Source organism: Rousettus aegyptiacus, unplaced genomic scaffold (assembly GCF_014176215.1).
Source record: "Rousettus aegyptiacus isolate mRouAeg1 unplaced genomic scaffold, mRouAeg1.p scaffold_m13_p_6, whole genome shotgun sequence".
Lineage (NCBI taxonomy): Eukaryota > Metazoa > Chordata > Mammalia > Chiroptera > Pteropodidae > Rousettus > Rousettus aegyptiacus.
The window spans coordinates 107,290,462-107,306,560 of record NW_023416309.1 but is presented as its reverse complement, the minus strand read 5'-3'; the positions used below and the strand labels follow the sequence as shown (position 1 = coordinate 107,306,560).

The 16,099-nt window shown below is 40.5% G+C and overlaps 1 pseudogene; it reads left to right on the top strand.

Moving 5' to 3' along the window:
* Positions 1-12,985: 12,985 nt before the first annotated feature.
* Positions 12,986-13,104, top strand: LOC118604533 (annotated as a pseudogene).
* Positions 13,105-16,099: the final 2,995 nt, after the last annotated feature.

Below are 16,099 nucleotides of genomic sequence, written 5' to 3'. Positions count from 1 at the left end.
TTTTATTTTTGGAATGAACTCACACAAGTTCCTAATTTTTAAATGGTTTATAATTTATTATTCTACTTATTTTGGTGTTCAAATTGTCCTAGATTTGACTAGAATCTCCTTCAAGCTGGATCAGGTATCTTTGTGATAGGCCACTATATATACAGTGCTTCCTTACTGTATGTATCATTACTTCGTTCTAGGTTTGCCTGGCACCCCTACTGCCCCAGACCTAGAACCAGTCATTTCTCTCACTTATATTTTAAAATTGAAGTAGTGTTCATTGGATTTTCTCAAGATGAGGCACATTTATGTCTGTTCCATCCTTTGTTATCAGAAAAGTTTAGGAATACCTAAGAACAAAACAAAGTTGTTGCAGTGGAAAATTCTTCTAATGGCTTATTTCACCTCAGTTCCTTGGATATGAAGATATGAAGACTGCAAAATGGGTTGAATTCTACTTACTGAAAATCATCGTATTGTTATCCTAATCTTCTGAGAGGTAATGCATGGCAGACTTCCTCAGATTTTAATGTGAGTTACAATGCCAGTGATCAATGAATCTAATAAATTGCTCAGTTTTCCAGTTCACTGAGATCAAATACAACTGCTCTTTAAAAAATGCAAACTTGTTGGAATCCATTTTTTCATCTACAAGTATAATGATTTTGACTAATTTTACACAAAAATATTGCCATGTGTGGGCTCCATAAATCTGCTTTATTTTGTTACTTGCTACTCTCCCCAGCTACTTAGAACGTGGCAGAAAATTTGCCAGATCAAAAAAATAAGCTGTCATGCATGGTAATACCCTCTTTGAGGGTATTTTTTTATTTTTGCCACTCTATATCTTGTGCTTAGAAATATATTGCTTTAAAATACATTAAATACATCAGATCCTAAGTTTCAGAAACAATTATGTCTGCTTTTAAAAACAGAATCGAGAATTTAGGGAATGAGATGTTAGAGTTTGAACTTTTTCTAAGGAGATTTTACGTGACAAGTGTTAGCATCTCATCTAATTACATCTGTTATATTACTCATCTTTAGTAACAAAATGATAATGAAAACTCAAAACACTAAAATGAGAAAGAATGAATTTTTTTTCCTAGCCTTCAAATCCACGCTGAATGGAACGCTACAACTCTTCGAATGATATGCGATTAGGTTGCTGTGATAGATTTTTGTGGTAGAGTCAGAAAAATTCAACGGGATATAACATAATTTAACTAAGAAAAATGTAATGAAATGCCGATGGCTAAAAGTTTAAATTGGTCAAAGTTGTTTGTTCAAAGGCAATTACAATATAGTCCAGACTAGTTTGTTTTATTAATCTTCAAGACTCTGAGATACAGAGAACAAACTGATGGCTGCCAGATGGGAGAGGGACTGGGAGACTGAGTGAAAAGGTGAAGGGATTAAGAAGTGAAGTACGAACTGGTAGTGAAAAAATCGTCATGGGAATACCGCCAATAATACTGCAATAACTACGTATGGTGCCAGTTGAGTACTAGATTTATAGGGGTGATCACTTCGTAAGTTATATAAATGTCAAACCACTACGCTGTACACTGGACACTAATATAATATTGAATGTCAATTGTAATTGAAAAGTAAAATTTTTTTTTAATTTCAAGACTCAGAAGAGGTAAAATAGGGAGAGGTTTCTTTGATAACAGCTTCTTCGTAATATAATTTACATACTACAATATTCACTCTTTTAATGTGTACAATCCAGTGGTTTTTCACATACAGAGAGCTGTGCATTAGTCACCACTGTCTACTCATAGAGCATTTTCCTCCCCTCAGAAAGGAACCCCAGAACCATTAGCAGTCACTCCCAGCCCTCCTTCCCCGCAACCCCAGCCACTCCATACCATTTCTCTCCATGTGGATTTGCCTATTCTAGATAATTCATATAAATGAAGTTATACAACACCTGGCGTTTTGTGTCTGGTTCCTTTCACCATAGTATTTTCAAGGATCATTGCTGTTGTAACCTATATCAATGCTCCATTCCTTTTCATCACCAAATAATAGTCTGGCGTCTATATACATTATAAACATTTTGTTTATCCATTCATCAGCTGATATTTGGATGTTTTCACATTTCAGCTATTATGAATAATGTTACTATAAATATTCATGTACAAGTTTCTGTGAAGACATATGTTTACAATTCTCCTTGGTATATACTAGGAGTGGAATTGAGAAATCATATGCTAACTCTGTTTAATTTTTTGAGGAGCTGCCAAACTGTTTACCAAAACAGCTGTACCATTTTAGATTTCCACCATCAAGATATAAGCAACCAATTTTTCCACATACTCACTAGCACTTTTGGTTGTCTTTTTCATTAGATATCCTAGGAGGTGTGAAATTCTATCTCTTTATGGTTCTGATGTGCACTCCCTAATGACTAATTATATTGAGGATCTTTTCAGGTGTTTATTGACCTTTCCTAAATCATCTTCATTATCTGTCCAAATCCTTTGCCCACATTTAAGTTGGGTTATTGTTATGTTTTATTGAGTTGTTTTGAGAGTTCTTTATGTATTTTTATGCAAGTGCCTTGTCAGTTTTATGACCTCCTGATATTTTCTCCCCATCTGTGCGCTGTCTTTTCACACTGATGGTGTCCTTTGCAGCACACAAGATCTTCATTTTGATGAAGTCAAAGTTATCTTGTTACTTGTGCTTCTGGTGTCATATCTAAAAAACATTATCTAATCCGAGGCCACTCCTTGGATTTACTCCCCTGTCTTCTTCTGAGAGTTGTATAGTTTAGCTCTTATATTCAGGTTTTGATCCATTTTAAGTTAATTGTTGTGTATGGTGTGAGATAGGGTGCAACTTCATTCTTTGCCTGTGGCTCTCCAATTGTCCCAGCACTATCTGTTAAAGAGGCTACCCTTCTAACATTAAAATGGTCTTGGCACTTTGTGAGAAGGTAGTCTTGATTGAATTTGTCCCCCGCAAAGATGTAGGAGACCTCTAAAACTCCCTTTCCATCCATAGTAACAAGATTCTGGGTTTCAGAGGGTAAAAACACTGTCTTCTTCCATTAACAAGAGTGAATCCTTCTTTATTGAATTCCAGCAACTGACCATCCATGTAGATAGGACTTTCTCTCAGTCACTATTCTTGACCACTGAGAACATGAGGGGGAAAAAAAAAAAACCTTGTCCAGTCACTAACATGTGTTTCAAAACTTAACTGAGGCTCCAGAAACACAAGAAATGCCTTTATCATTGAATCATCTGATAATTTGGTAAAAGTGCATCTGTCATTGAAAAAGCATAAGATTTCAAATCTGGGATCAAATGTTTAGATGAGGATGATACAGTGAAAGGTTCTAACCAACACTTCAATTTAAAAAGGATCAGATCGGCTGCAGGTAACTTCTTACAAGAAAGCCTATTGCACAAGGTGAATCATAAAAATAAACCTGAGTCTGAATAAATCATTCCATTTCCTTATAGATCCAAGTTATTTATAACCAATTTCTCTTTGATTTCATGTTAACCTCCACACCAAAAGCTTACTCCCTGATTCTTCTTTTGTAAGAGAATATCTTATCTCTAGCAAATCACTTTGTAGTAGGCCACTTCTAAAACAGCAGCCAGGGATTCCCACCTCCTGGTATTCACTCTCTTATGTAATCCCTGCCCCCACATTGTGGGTGAGCTGGTCCTAGTGACTTGATTCTAACAAAACATTACTTCTGAAATAAGGTTATAAAAGCCTGTGGCTTCCATTTTGCTGGCATTCTCTTCCTCTTTCTCACTCACTCATTTTGATAAAGCCAGCTACCACATGAGCTTTATGGAGAGGCCAAGTAGTAAGGAACTGAGGCCTTTAGTCCTGCAGCCTGCCAGGAATTAAATTCTGCCGACAACATTATGAGTGATCTGGGAAGTAGATTCGGCCCCAGTCAAGCCTTGAGATGATGCAGCCCAAGTTGATACCCTGACTGAAGCTTTGTGAGGGTCCATGAGCTGGAGGACCCGGCCAAGCCATAACCAGATTCCACATACACTGTAAAATAATATGTTTTTTTCAAGCCACTAAGTGTTGAGGTAATTTGTTACATATAGCAATAGATAACTAATAGCATAACTTGGTTTTATATTGTTTTTTATTACTGTTTTATATTCTCTGCTGTAGTTCCTCAACAAAGTAATGTTGAAGAAATGGTTCCCAAATCCAAGGTTTTCAAACTCATTCTTGCAGCTGTATCTTTCCATTCTCTCATCCCTATTCAATTACTGGACCATTCTAGCCCTATCCACTATGCCATAGTCTCATTTTCACTGCATCATCTGAAAGTCCACTGCCTTACCACTAAATTGTACCTTTCCATTCACAAACTCCTTTAACTTCCTAGTGTTAACCAAGACCAGATTTTTCAAAAACCACATCAAAGCCCTCCTCAATGAAGGAAACTTCTGCTCCCATCCCCCACCCACTCCAGCATCTTGCTGTTTCTGCCAGTTACTAGTGATGGGAAACTGGGCAAGTTATGTAACTCCTCAAAGCCTCAATCTCTTCATTTCTTAAATGGGAATACCTACTTTATAGGATTGCTGGGAAATTCGTGAAATAATATAGGCAAAAGTTCCTGAGAGTGCTTATCATTCAGTATGTACTCAACTGATACTGGTTTTCATTTCTTGATTCCCATTCCCATTCATTTATTCAACAATTTCTTATTGAATACTCATATGGTCCTGGTTTTGAACCACATCCTGGTGCTATAAAGATGAATGAGTCTTTGGGGTACCCACAGTCTGCCAGGGTAGATAGTATTTATCGCACACTCATTGCAATTGTTGTTTGGTCCATGATAAATGTTTGTGCTGTGGGAACACAGAGAAGGGGTATTTTATTATCCTGACATCCTATCTTCAGTAATTCCTGCCACTTACCTGCATCTGCCTCTTCTTTCCTCCTCGTTACAGTCTACAAGATTCTGAGACACCCTCTGCCCTTCACCCTTTGACTTCCGGTCCGAGTTTTTCCTTCAGGTCTTCTCTAACTATCACTCCACAATATCATCAGCTACTATATTAATGATGATTTTAATGTTTTGGTCTTACAATTCCTGGAAACTTTTCAAATCTAATGACAAGCACCTTTGTTACCCATTAATATAGTTCATCTTCACTCCTTTCCCTGAGACCTCTTCTTCTTCACCAGCTAGTTCCTCCCCCAGAAAATCTGCCTTCCCTATTTATTGCTGGTTAACGCCTACCTAGCCCACCCATCTTGCCCTCCACCATAAGATCCTAGTTAGAAACCGCTGTTTTCCTGCAGACGTCTGATGCCTTGGGCACATCGGACCATGCACTGTCTGTCCCCAGACATACCGCAGACTATCCTCCTTCTGAAACCGTGCTCAGCCGTTTGCTCCATAAGGAATGCCCCTTAGCCCATGTCACTCCAGTGGAATATTAATCATCCTTCAGAGTACATTACAAATGCCATAACATTTTTATTGTCCTAAATATTTGTGCTCTTTCCTTCTTTTTAACTGCCAAGGAAGTTTATACCTCTCTGTAGTACTTAAACTACATTCTCAAGAATCATGTGGTAATGTTATGACTACATATTTATTGTCTAAGTTTTCTCTTATAATGTTTGAAAGTCAAGAGTGTCATGGCAACAAGTGAATGCTAATCACAGGTATGCAAATACAAGGAGGACAACTGATCAAAGGCCCCACCTGCTGAGCTCTGGAATACAATGACACGTTTGTCCCAAGACTATACCTCCCACAAGCTGCTGCTCCTGACCAATGACTGAATGCCAGGGACATTCAGGCAAAACCATTCTTTGGAGACAGAGACTCCGAAGACAGACAACTTTGGCGTGAGGGCCCAACAGCATTACTGAATGTCCCTTAGATCGCAGGGAACTCTAAGGCTTTTCTTGTTCACCATTCAGGGTCAGACTTGCTTCACGGGCTGAAGGCTCTCCTAGCTCATCTCATCTCCCCCCCTATTTTCCCTTACATGGCATTTTCCCAGATGTTTCCCAGCACGGATGATCCCATCTTTCCAGACTACCCCATCTTGGCATTAACTTCCCAGACTCCTGGAATAACAAAAATAGTGCCAGGAGCAATCCTCAGAAACAGGCAGAAGAAGAAGACAGCAAGCTAGTTGACAGGAGGGGCATGGGTGGTCCCCGGCACAAGGCAGCCCGTCATTCCTCTAAGAAGAGCTATCTAGCATTTTGTACTACAACAGCCCCTCTCCCATAAAATGATAGGTACCAGTGGTAGACAGAAGAGACCCTGGAAGCTATCTATGTCCTAATCCCTAGATCTGTCAACATAGTACTTTACTTGGTAAAGGGACTTTGCAAATCTGATTAAGTTAAAATCTTGAGATGTGAAGATTATCCTGGATTACCTGGGTGGGTTCAATATAATGACAAGGATCTTTGTAAGAGGGAGATAAGAGGGTCTGTCAGAGAAGAGGTCACAGAGAGAGTGAGAGAAAGAGCTAGAGAAAAAAAAGAGAAAGCAAGAGAGTGAGACAGCAAGACTGATTTGAAGAGGCTATGCTATAGGCCTTAAAGATGGTGGAAGGGGCCATGAGCCAAGGGATACAGGTGTCCTCTAGAAACCAGAAAGGGCAAGGAAATGAACTCGGTTCTCCTGACATCTTGACTTTAGAATTTCTGACTTTCAGAACTGTAAGATATTAAATTTGTATTGCTTTATGCCACTTAAATTGGTGGTGATCTGTTATGGCAGTGATAGGAAACTGATGGAGGAGCTCAGTGAGGGACTGGCCATACCTCCAAGCTCCCAGGCTGATAACTACAGTTAATTCTCAACATAATCCACCTGGAGCTATGCTGGGTCTGGTAAGAGTGGAAAGGGACTGTGTCCCTAGAAAGCTATATACCTAGGAACTAGTAGGAGTCAGGACCGTTCTCCTGAGATGTGGTTTTAAGGGTGTTTAATCACGGGGCTGGAATGAAAGGCTGAATAAGGAAGATTTCATTAAATTAGGAGTATTTTATGGAATGGTATTTAACATTCTAGCAAAGAATCCTGGGAACTGGGCAAACTTTTTGCTGGTGTGGCTCTTAGAAGCCTCTCAGAAGCAATGGTCAACTCTCAGAGATGCAGAAACACCTGAGCTATGCTGGCAGATGGTAGAGGAATAAATAAAGAAGCTGAGGGCCATGGACAGGCTGCAATGGATACATTATCTGAGTTCAGAAGACCCACCGAAGAAGCAGTTTCATGGCTAGCCCAGAGACCCTGTTCACCAAAAACATCAAGAATGAGGACCAGTATCAATAAGGAGTTCAGAGGTCATTCCCTCTGGAGGGCAAGGGTTATGGAAGGAGAGGTGGTCTCAGAGCCAAGCTCTGCAGCATCCGTGGGGAGAATAGGGGTGTGTAGATAACCACGTTGGCACATTCCGTAGCAAGACTGAGGATCTGACCCACAGTTCCAAGAATGGGGTGATTTCAATCTATAAATATGAAACATAATGACAAAATTTGTTTTATCAGTTTTTAAGTAATTCATCATTTCAGTTCACTTCAGTAAAGTCTACATAAAACATTCTAGGGCCACTATGAGGTTCATAAATGTTTGTAAAACAATATTATGTTACCACAAATAAAATTTTACATGGTCTCTTTAAAGAGAAAATAACTTATCTGGAAAGATTTTATGTAACGACATACTTTAATTAGCCTTTTCTTTGCTAGAAATTATGTGTTTAAGTAGCAAAAAACTTTACTACATACTTTAATTAATCTTTGGCAGTCAAATATTATGCTCTTTAGCCAGACCATAATCAATACATACAAATTCCTCAGCAGTTATCTAGCATGTGATCACAACACGCTGGCTAGACATTTCATATCTCATCAAAGACGATGCCTACCTACAAAGTCCTCATCACAAGAGGCTGACAGGACAGATACTTCATCTTGCATGGGGGCGTCACGGTGTAACAGAAAGAATGAGTCTCAGAGTCGCACAACAGGTGGTGTAAATGCCAACTCTGCCACTTCCTAGTTTCCTCCCCTAACATGCTCGACATCTCTCACCTCAGGTTACTCATCTATAAACAGGAAATAATAACAGGTTTCTTGGGAGCAATATATATGAAATGATATCAACTGATAACCAGTCAACAAATGCTCTGTTCCAACCCCCACCTTTGCTCCCTGACTTTTCTTCCCTTACCCGTCTCCATGCCCTTCCCTATTTCAGGCTTACGATGATAGACCTTGAGGCAACAGACCAGCACAGACCTAAAGGATACACAGCCACTCACCACGAATCTTTCAAAGCCATTTCTATTCACTTTAGCGTGCACACGCACACAGACAGACACACACACACACACACACACACACCCCACAAACAGAAAAACCACCTCTCTACTTTCTTAAGTTTTATTAATAAAGTGAGAGAGGGACATACTGTTGTAACTTCAAAAAGGGTCCGAGATTACCTTCTGGACAAGCAGAAAAAAATCCTTGTATATCACCTATGAAATCCCCAAATGTCTATTCCAGAAGACTTTAAACTATTCAGAGAGCAGTTAACATGGCTGCCTTACTACTTTGCCAACTGCATTACATATTTAACCATCAGCATCTGCCTTGGCTTTCCTCTTTTCAATCTGCAATTTTGCTTTGTTCCCATCTATACCACTCTCCACTCACAGCAATAAAGAATGCAGAAAAGAATTCATTTACAAAAGTTTCTTTCCACCTGTCAATTCAATAGTAAGCAACCTCAGGAGCAAGCGGAGGCAGCAGAATGAAATCCCAGTAAGGACGATGCTGCTAAAAGTTCACCCACATGCACCTGTGGCAGGCAACTCAGATAACCCTCTACCCAGAGAACTCTCCAGAAGTTCTGCAGCTAGTCAGCCTGTCACACATCTGCCTTAGATTGTTAAAGCAACTAAGTATGAGTGGGGGACAGAGTGAGCGGCAAACGTGGTAGGTCACCCAAGGCATTTCCTCGGTCAAGAAATAGTTCGTGAGGATCTACAGGTGGTTTTCATCCCTCCTCATTGGCATTTTTTTCACGAGTTTTGGTTTTAAAAAATCCATCTGCCAACTTGTGGCCACTGAATAAATGATATTATAGGCCTAGGCAGAAAAATAATGCTGGTATTAAGTCAGTGGCTCTCGACAGGTGGCACCCCCACCCACCCAGACATATCCAGATATGTGGCATTATCTGGAGACATATTTGCAGGGAAGGTGTCTGCTAGTGGCAACTGGCGGCAAAGGCCGGGGAAGATACTAAACATCCAAAAAGGCACGGGATAGCCCCCACAAAAAAAGAATGAGCTTGCCCAAAATGTCAAAGCTACTGAGACTAACAAATTCTGGTCACTCCATAATTTAGCTATGAATGCATTTATGCTAAAAAGAAAAAAAGGCTACAATGTGATATCAAAAAGGAGATACAAAAGAACGCTAACACAGATGTGTATTTTGTCCTAGAACAAAACTTAGAACGCTGAAATTGGAAGAAAAGAAAAGCCCTTGAAACATAGTAGGAGAACTTGCTTTAATATCTGATGCATTTAAAACGAGTCACTAAAACTAATTCTAAAGATAGCATAACAGTGCCCTGAACTTGCCAAGTGTGCCGATGTGACTATGACCTCATGGGCTCACGGATACTACCCTAGGAACACAGAACAGGTTTCTATTTAATCCCTAACTTCCTTTGAGCACTGGCAACACATGAGTTCTATGGGCCAAATCCTGCCCATAGAAAGCCAACGGCTGTTGTGCACAGTTATCCAGGAAAAAACCGGCTCTGTGGTTTCTAGTGTGGCATTTTTGTAGCTTAACTAGATTAGAGATGGAAACACAGCTAGATTCTCAGACAGGTCATTGATAGGCAATGTGCTATAACATCTCCCAAATATGCAGTCATGTACTTATAGGTAACCCCTTAGGGCAAGGATTCCCAACCCCCGGGCCATGGACCAGTACCAGTCTGTGGCCGACTGGAAACCGGGACTGCACAGCAGGTAAGCAGCAGGCAAGAGAGCAAAGCTTCATGTGTGTCTGTAGCCGCTCCCAGCGCCAGCGTCACGGCCTCAGCTCCACCTCAGATCATCAAGCCATAGATTCTCATAGGAGCACGAGTCTCTGTTGCCCAAAAGCGGACCACTGCCTTAGGGAACGTGGACTCATGTATCATTCTTTGCAACCAGCATAGTTTCTAACACAGTCCTGCATATAGCAGGCGCTCAACCCTATTGGTTTACTATTTGATAAACTATCTCACGGTCTAAGATGACAAGAGATCCTCACGTGGAAACAGTCAGGGAAAAGTAACCTGGCGAAGGAGCAGATGCCAGACACCATGTACGGCGCCAATTGCCAGGACTACAGTGACGAACAACATGAATGAGAGGTCTACCATTTTTGAGACTACTTCCTCCTCTGTGAAGGTACTGTGGCCATTTCTAGCTACATGAGGCTGAAGCCTATTTTGACTGCAGGAGTAAACTTGAAATTCTCGACCCCTTTTTCTTCCATCGCTACCATGTCTAAGTTGGAACAGGGTTTATGAATGTGTATGCTGCTTAAGGGAGGGGAATGGAGGAAGAGGATAAAGGGAAATGGTATAATTTTTCAGGAAATTCTCTTCAATGGGCTTCTTTTATGGAGGGGTGACAGTAGAAATACTAATCTGAGTTAGAGCTACTTGTGTTGGAACAAAGATTTTGGCAGCTCTGAGACCAATGAAGAAAAGTTTATGACCCTTCCTCCGCCCCCATGACCACCACCTATAAGCCTCTTTCCACTTGGGGATTAATTAGTATAACATTTTATGCCACATAAAATAAAGACAAATTTAACAGTATGTCCAAAAAAATCAACAGCATGGTCTGCTTTTTCTTGTGCACCTAACCCCTCACAACTACAAATGTGCATACGCCCTATATCTTTCTGAACAGTCAGTAATAATAACAAAAAGCATATTCTTGATGACATTTCCATTTTAATGTCGTGGTATTATTTTCAATAAGTGGAATTTGTTAAATGTATATCTAAATGCGACTGAATATTTCTATATATAAAACACTTTCCATAAGCATTCACAAAGCAGAAAATTTTATCAGATTTGTAAGACTGATATCTCTTGTGCTTAGGCTAAGTAACTGTAGAAGATGATTTGGCCAGATGTGACTAGCAATTCGTAAAAGTTCTACTTTTGTTGGACCTGCCCCGTGGGCATGGGCCGCTTCTGCTCTCTTCCATTCCGCCGGACTTCGAAGGCCGGCTCCACATTCCTGTGTCCTCAGCTATAATTTTGGTCTTTCCATCAAAGCAGTTTTATTTCCTGACAGGCAATATAACTTATGAAAGCCAATGCCATTGGGAAAAAATTCCAAATGCACAGGTTATGCGGCTGGTGGAAAACAGGCCTTAATGGAAAAGAGACTGAAACCAAGTCCTCTTCCGATTGCTATTCTGGAACCTCTGGTTTTCCTGCAGAAGTCCTAGTCTGTGCTAACGGTAAAACCCAAAAGACCAAAGAGAATATTAGAAACGCAAATGACCGAGAGGAGTCTGTTTAGAACACAGATATATCAGAACGGTGCTTTCTGTGTTTTCCTTGTTAAGTCAGAAGGAACGGGTAAGGTCCGGGAGCAGTCCCGGAGCAGCGCAAGGACACTTTCATGCCTCCCCCTTTATAAGCCGCTCCGACATCAGTACCAGACTCCGTAAGTAAGGAAGGTTCGCCGCGGTGTCCTCTGGGCACAGGGCACGTTCCCACATGCAGACGTGTCTCGGGTGCAGCCTTGGCAGCCAGCGCCACCTAGCTTCTGTATTTTCTCAGCTCATGAATTTTCCAGATTGCTAACTGAGAGTCTCCCATGAGGATTCCATATCAGTCTCAGAGATTTGGAATGATGGCAGTTGAGAAGGGAATTGGAGCAGCCACACTGCTTTGAATAGCTGTCAGGCGGGAAAACACGTGTTGCTATTTTTTTAAGTCTCCGGAACTTTGAATAGGATTTGCACGGCTTCTCAGTGCATTGACTGCTCAGAGCCTGCCTGTCTTTCATCTGACAAATCCCTGTGTGCCCACTCGTTAGGTAGCATGCACAGAGACCTGGCTTCTGAAATTAAGGTACTATATCTTGAATTATGGAGGATTTCTAAGGAGACTCCTTGCTACACTCGGGGACTGCTTCCTGAGATTCAGCAAACAATTGGTTATTACATCTCAGAAAGCCAGTCTACAGAAAATGGCACGAGGTGATCTGCCCTGTCTCAGCGTGTCTACCTTTCTGATGTCAACTCTGCATGGAGGTTGATTCTCATCTTCTTAAAAGCTGACAAACATCTTGGCCAAGGCATTATACTCTTCTGCCTTTGTTAACAGTGAGCTATTATAATGTGAGAAAAAGAGGGACACAGAATTAAGGACCAGGCTGGCTCTATACTATTGAGACCAACTGTCTGGGATCATGATTTGACATGTGTTAGAGTCAGTGGGTATTTTGAAACTATTAATAATCAACACGGAGAGAAACAGAGCGAGCAGGCAAAGAGCCCACTTGGATTTTCTCTAAGGCATTTCTTTTTGTTTTATTTTGGAGGACAGGATAAAATGATTGTCAATCATTAGTTCAATGAGAGGATTTTCCAGATGGTATTGATGAAGAAGATGATGACAATGATGAAGAAACTGGAAACTGCTCAATACTCATAGGAAGATTTTAATGGAATAGACCCCCTCCTGCAATCTTTAACTTTTTTACAGAAACGTCTAAAATTACAACAGTTCCCACTGGCAGCAACTGAAGAAGAAAGAGTTCCTGCAAGCCTAAAAGCTCTCCCTCCCAATGACAAAGCAGCTTAAACCTGTCCAAATTCTTGTACATTACCTTGGCAGGTACAATTCTATCATTCAATGGACTGGGCGAGTCCTCACAGCCCACAGACTTTGATTAAGAACAGAAACTTAGTCTACAGTCATGCCACCCTGAACAAGCCCAATCCCGTCTGATCTCGGAAGCTAAGCAGGGTTGGGCCTGGTTAGTACTTGAATGAGAGACCACGTAGGAAGACCGAGTACTGTAGGCATAAAAATAAAATAAAATAAAAAATAAATTTAAAAAAAAATAGAAACTTGAATTACAAAGAAAAGACAACTGGGGTCTAGCAACAATATCAAGTTCTAGGACTCTCATTCTTTACTAACAAAAGAAGCAAAGATAAAAGTCTAATGTAAAGCCTGTAAAATTTCCATTCATGTTTCTTTCAATTGAGTTGGTATCCCACACAAAGATCTCAGATGATGATGTACTTTCTGTTTTATTATTGTCTTCATATAAGAAAGGGCAATGGGCTGCACATCAGCATTTGCCGACAGTAAAATATAGTGAAAATTATTTGAAATAATGTAGACCACAGTTTAACTGGGATTTAATGTAACCATGTGTTTTTCATAAGATGACAATTTAACAGCTAGTCGCCGGGCCAATTACACTACGATGCAGACTTTTTAGGTCCTACCTGAGAGAATCTGTTAAGGTGCTGCTTAGGAAAGAGATGCAACTAAAGTCATGTTAAAAGTACACCGTTTTGAATTTTAAACTTTTTGCAATTTAGAAGTGATGAAATGAGGGTTTTTAAAAATCTATCCTTAAATATAAATCATTAGCAAAGGAAATTTTTGGTTTGCCATCTGTAGTAGGTTGAAGGGTGATCCCTCTCCCAAAAGCTACATCCAACCAGGTGACCTTATTTAGAAAAACGGTCTTTGCAAATGTAAGCTAAAGATCTTGAGATGAAATCTTCCTGGATTGGGCAGGCCTGAAATTCATTGACAATATAAGAGAAGATGTAGACACAGAGAATAAGATCATGTGAAGATGGAGACACAGAAGTTATGTGGCCACGATCCAAGGAACACCTGTAGCCACGAGTAAGAAGCTGGAAGAAACCAGAAAGGATTCTCCTTTAGCATCTGCAAAAAGAGCATGACCCTGCCAACACCTGAACTTCAGATTTCTAGTGTCCAGAACTAGGAGAGAACAAATTTCTTTTGTTTTAAGCCACTAGGTTTGTGGTAATTTGTTGTCACAGCCCTAGAAAACTAACATACTACCTAAAATTATAATAAAAGAATCAGTTAAGAGAAATAAACGTTTAAAAAGCACACCGATCACTGCAGGAAGCCCTTTCTCCTATCCATCCTACACCCTCGCCAGCATGGACACTGCAGTGAGTGACTTTAGAGCTTTTGGAGTGTTTAAGGTTTAGAAGAAAAGGAAGCCAGGAGCCATTGACAGTACTGCTCACTCACTGTTCCCCGAGCACATCTGGTTTGGTTACACCACCATGTCTTTACAAATGCCGTTTTCTCACTCTACTAACCTTCCAGACGCAGGACAAGTACTGTCACTTCCTCTGTAAAGATACCTGCCCCCAGTCCCACGCACCTTCCCCCACACCCATGCATCGTCACTCGCTCTCTATTCTGGCTTCCACAGCATTTTTTATTTGACTCTATTATAACACAGATTACAACACTTCATAGTTTTTGGTTTATAGAGCCATATCCTCCACTCGACTATGAGGTTTACAAGTACAGTGACATGATCTATTCATTCTCAGCCTCTCTACACATTGTCTCCAACCCCTCAGTGGTCTTGCCTGGACTGCCTTACAGCTTGGTGGCTGGGTTCCATGTTCTAGGAAGCGGAAACTTGCAGTTCTCCAAGATCTAGACTCTGAAGTTCCAAGCACCATTTCCATTTCATTCTGTTTGACAAAACAAGTGACAAAGCCCTCTCCAATTTAAGGAGTCGAGAAACAGATTCCACTCTTGATCTAAGGAATACAAGCATATACAAAGATGGGTGAAACCGCTGGTGGCCATTATCGGAAACTACTTACTCCACTTGAATTTTAATCATGCTCTGTCTCTTACTATGTGACCTTGGCCACAGATACATAACCTCTATGATTCAACATCCTCTTCCATAAAACTGGGCTAACACTGAATACCTGATAAGACTGTGAAAAAGAACAAAGGAGATATTACGATTTACTTGATGTGGTTCTTTGCACATAGTAACCTTGTAACCAATGATTAACACTTTTCCTCTTGTGATAAAGGGGGATGCATGAGGAAATAGGAAGTTACTAGGTGGCTAAAAGGAGGACATGCAGAAGGAGGCCTTCATAGAGAAGAAAGGCAAAAGGTTAATAAAGACAGCCTTTATCAACTTCAGTCAATTTTGCCAGGAGTTAATCTTATTACCACTAGGCAACTACAGCTGAAATAACCAAAACTCTCGGAAGTATTTTAGATGCTCACAGCTAAGTATACTCATGCCCAGGAAATATCACAGCTAAGCTTCAGGGTATGTACTGTAGCTCTGTGGGAGTCACGAAAATTTGTAATGTTTTTAAATGATTTGTATGTCTGAATATTACACTTATATATACCATTGAGAAAATTTAATACAAAAAAAGAAATACAAAAAATCAGTAGAAATAACCATTCATAATGTAATCACAAAAGGTGACTGCTAGAAATATCTGAACATGTTTCCTTGAAGTTATTTTGTTACCAAGATGTACATGCAGAGCTGGCTTCATGGGGGTTCAACCTGTGCAGTCACGCAGGGCCCAGCAGTGTTTCTTGCTCTTTGCTCAAACAATGGATCCCACAGCTTACTCCTGAAGGAGGCAGGATATTTGGAACCAAAATACTTAAAGTGCATTCTCTGAATCCATCTACAGAGTGTTTAATACAAGCCAAAGGAAGTTCATTCCGGGAAAAGTCCAGCCTAGGATGCACTGCAGGCCTAGGAAGAGTCTACGCAAATGACACAAAGGTTTGGTTTAGCCGCCAAAACAAGGAAGACACAGAGGCTGGATATGATTTAATGACCAACTCCTCCACCTTGGGAAACCACGAGTTCTTGTGAGTAAGCCCTGCCCAAGGTAATGAAAGTTTAGAAATATATTTACACAATAGTCATTGAAGTTGAGTGTTTTTCATCTTGTTTTCTAGTCCACTGGCTAAACAGGAAGTTTTCTGCAGGATGCTCCAATATCCTCTGTT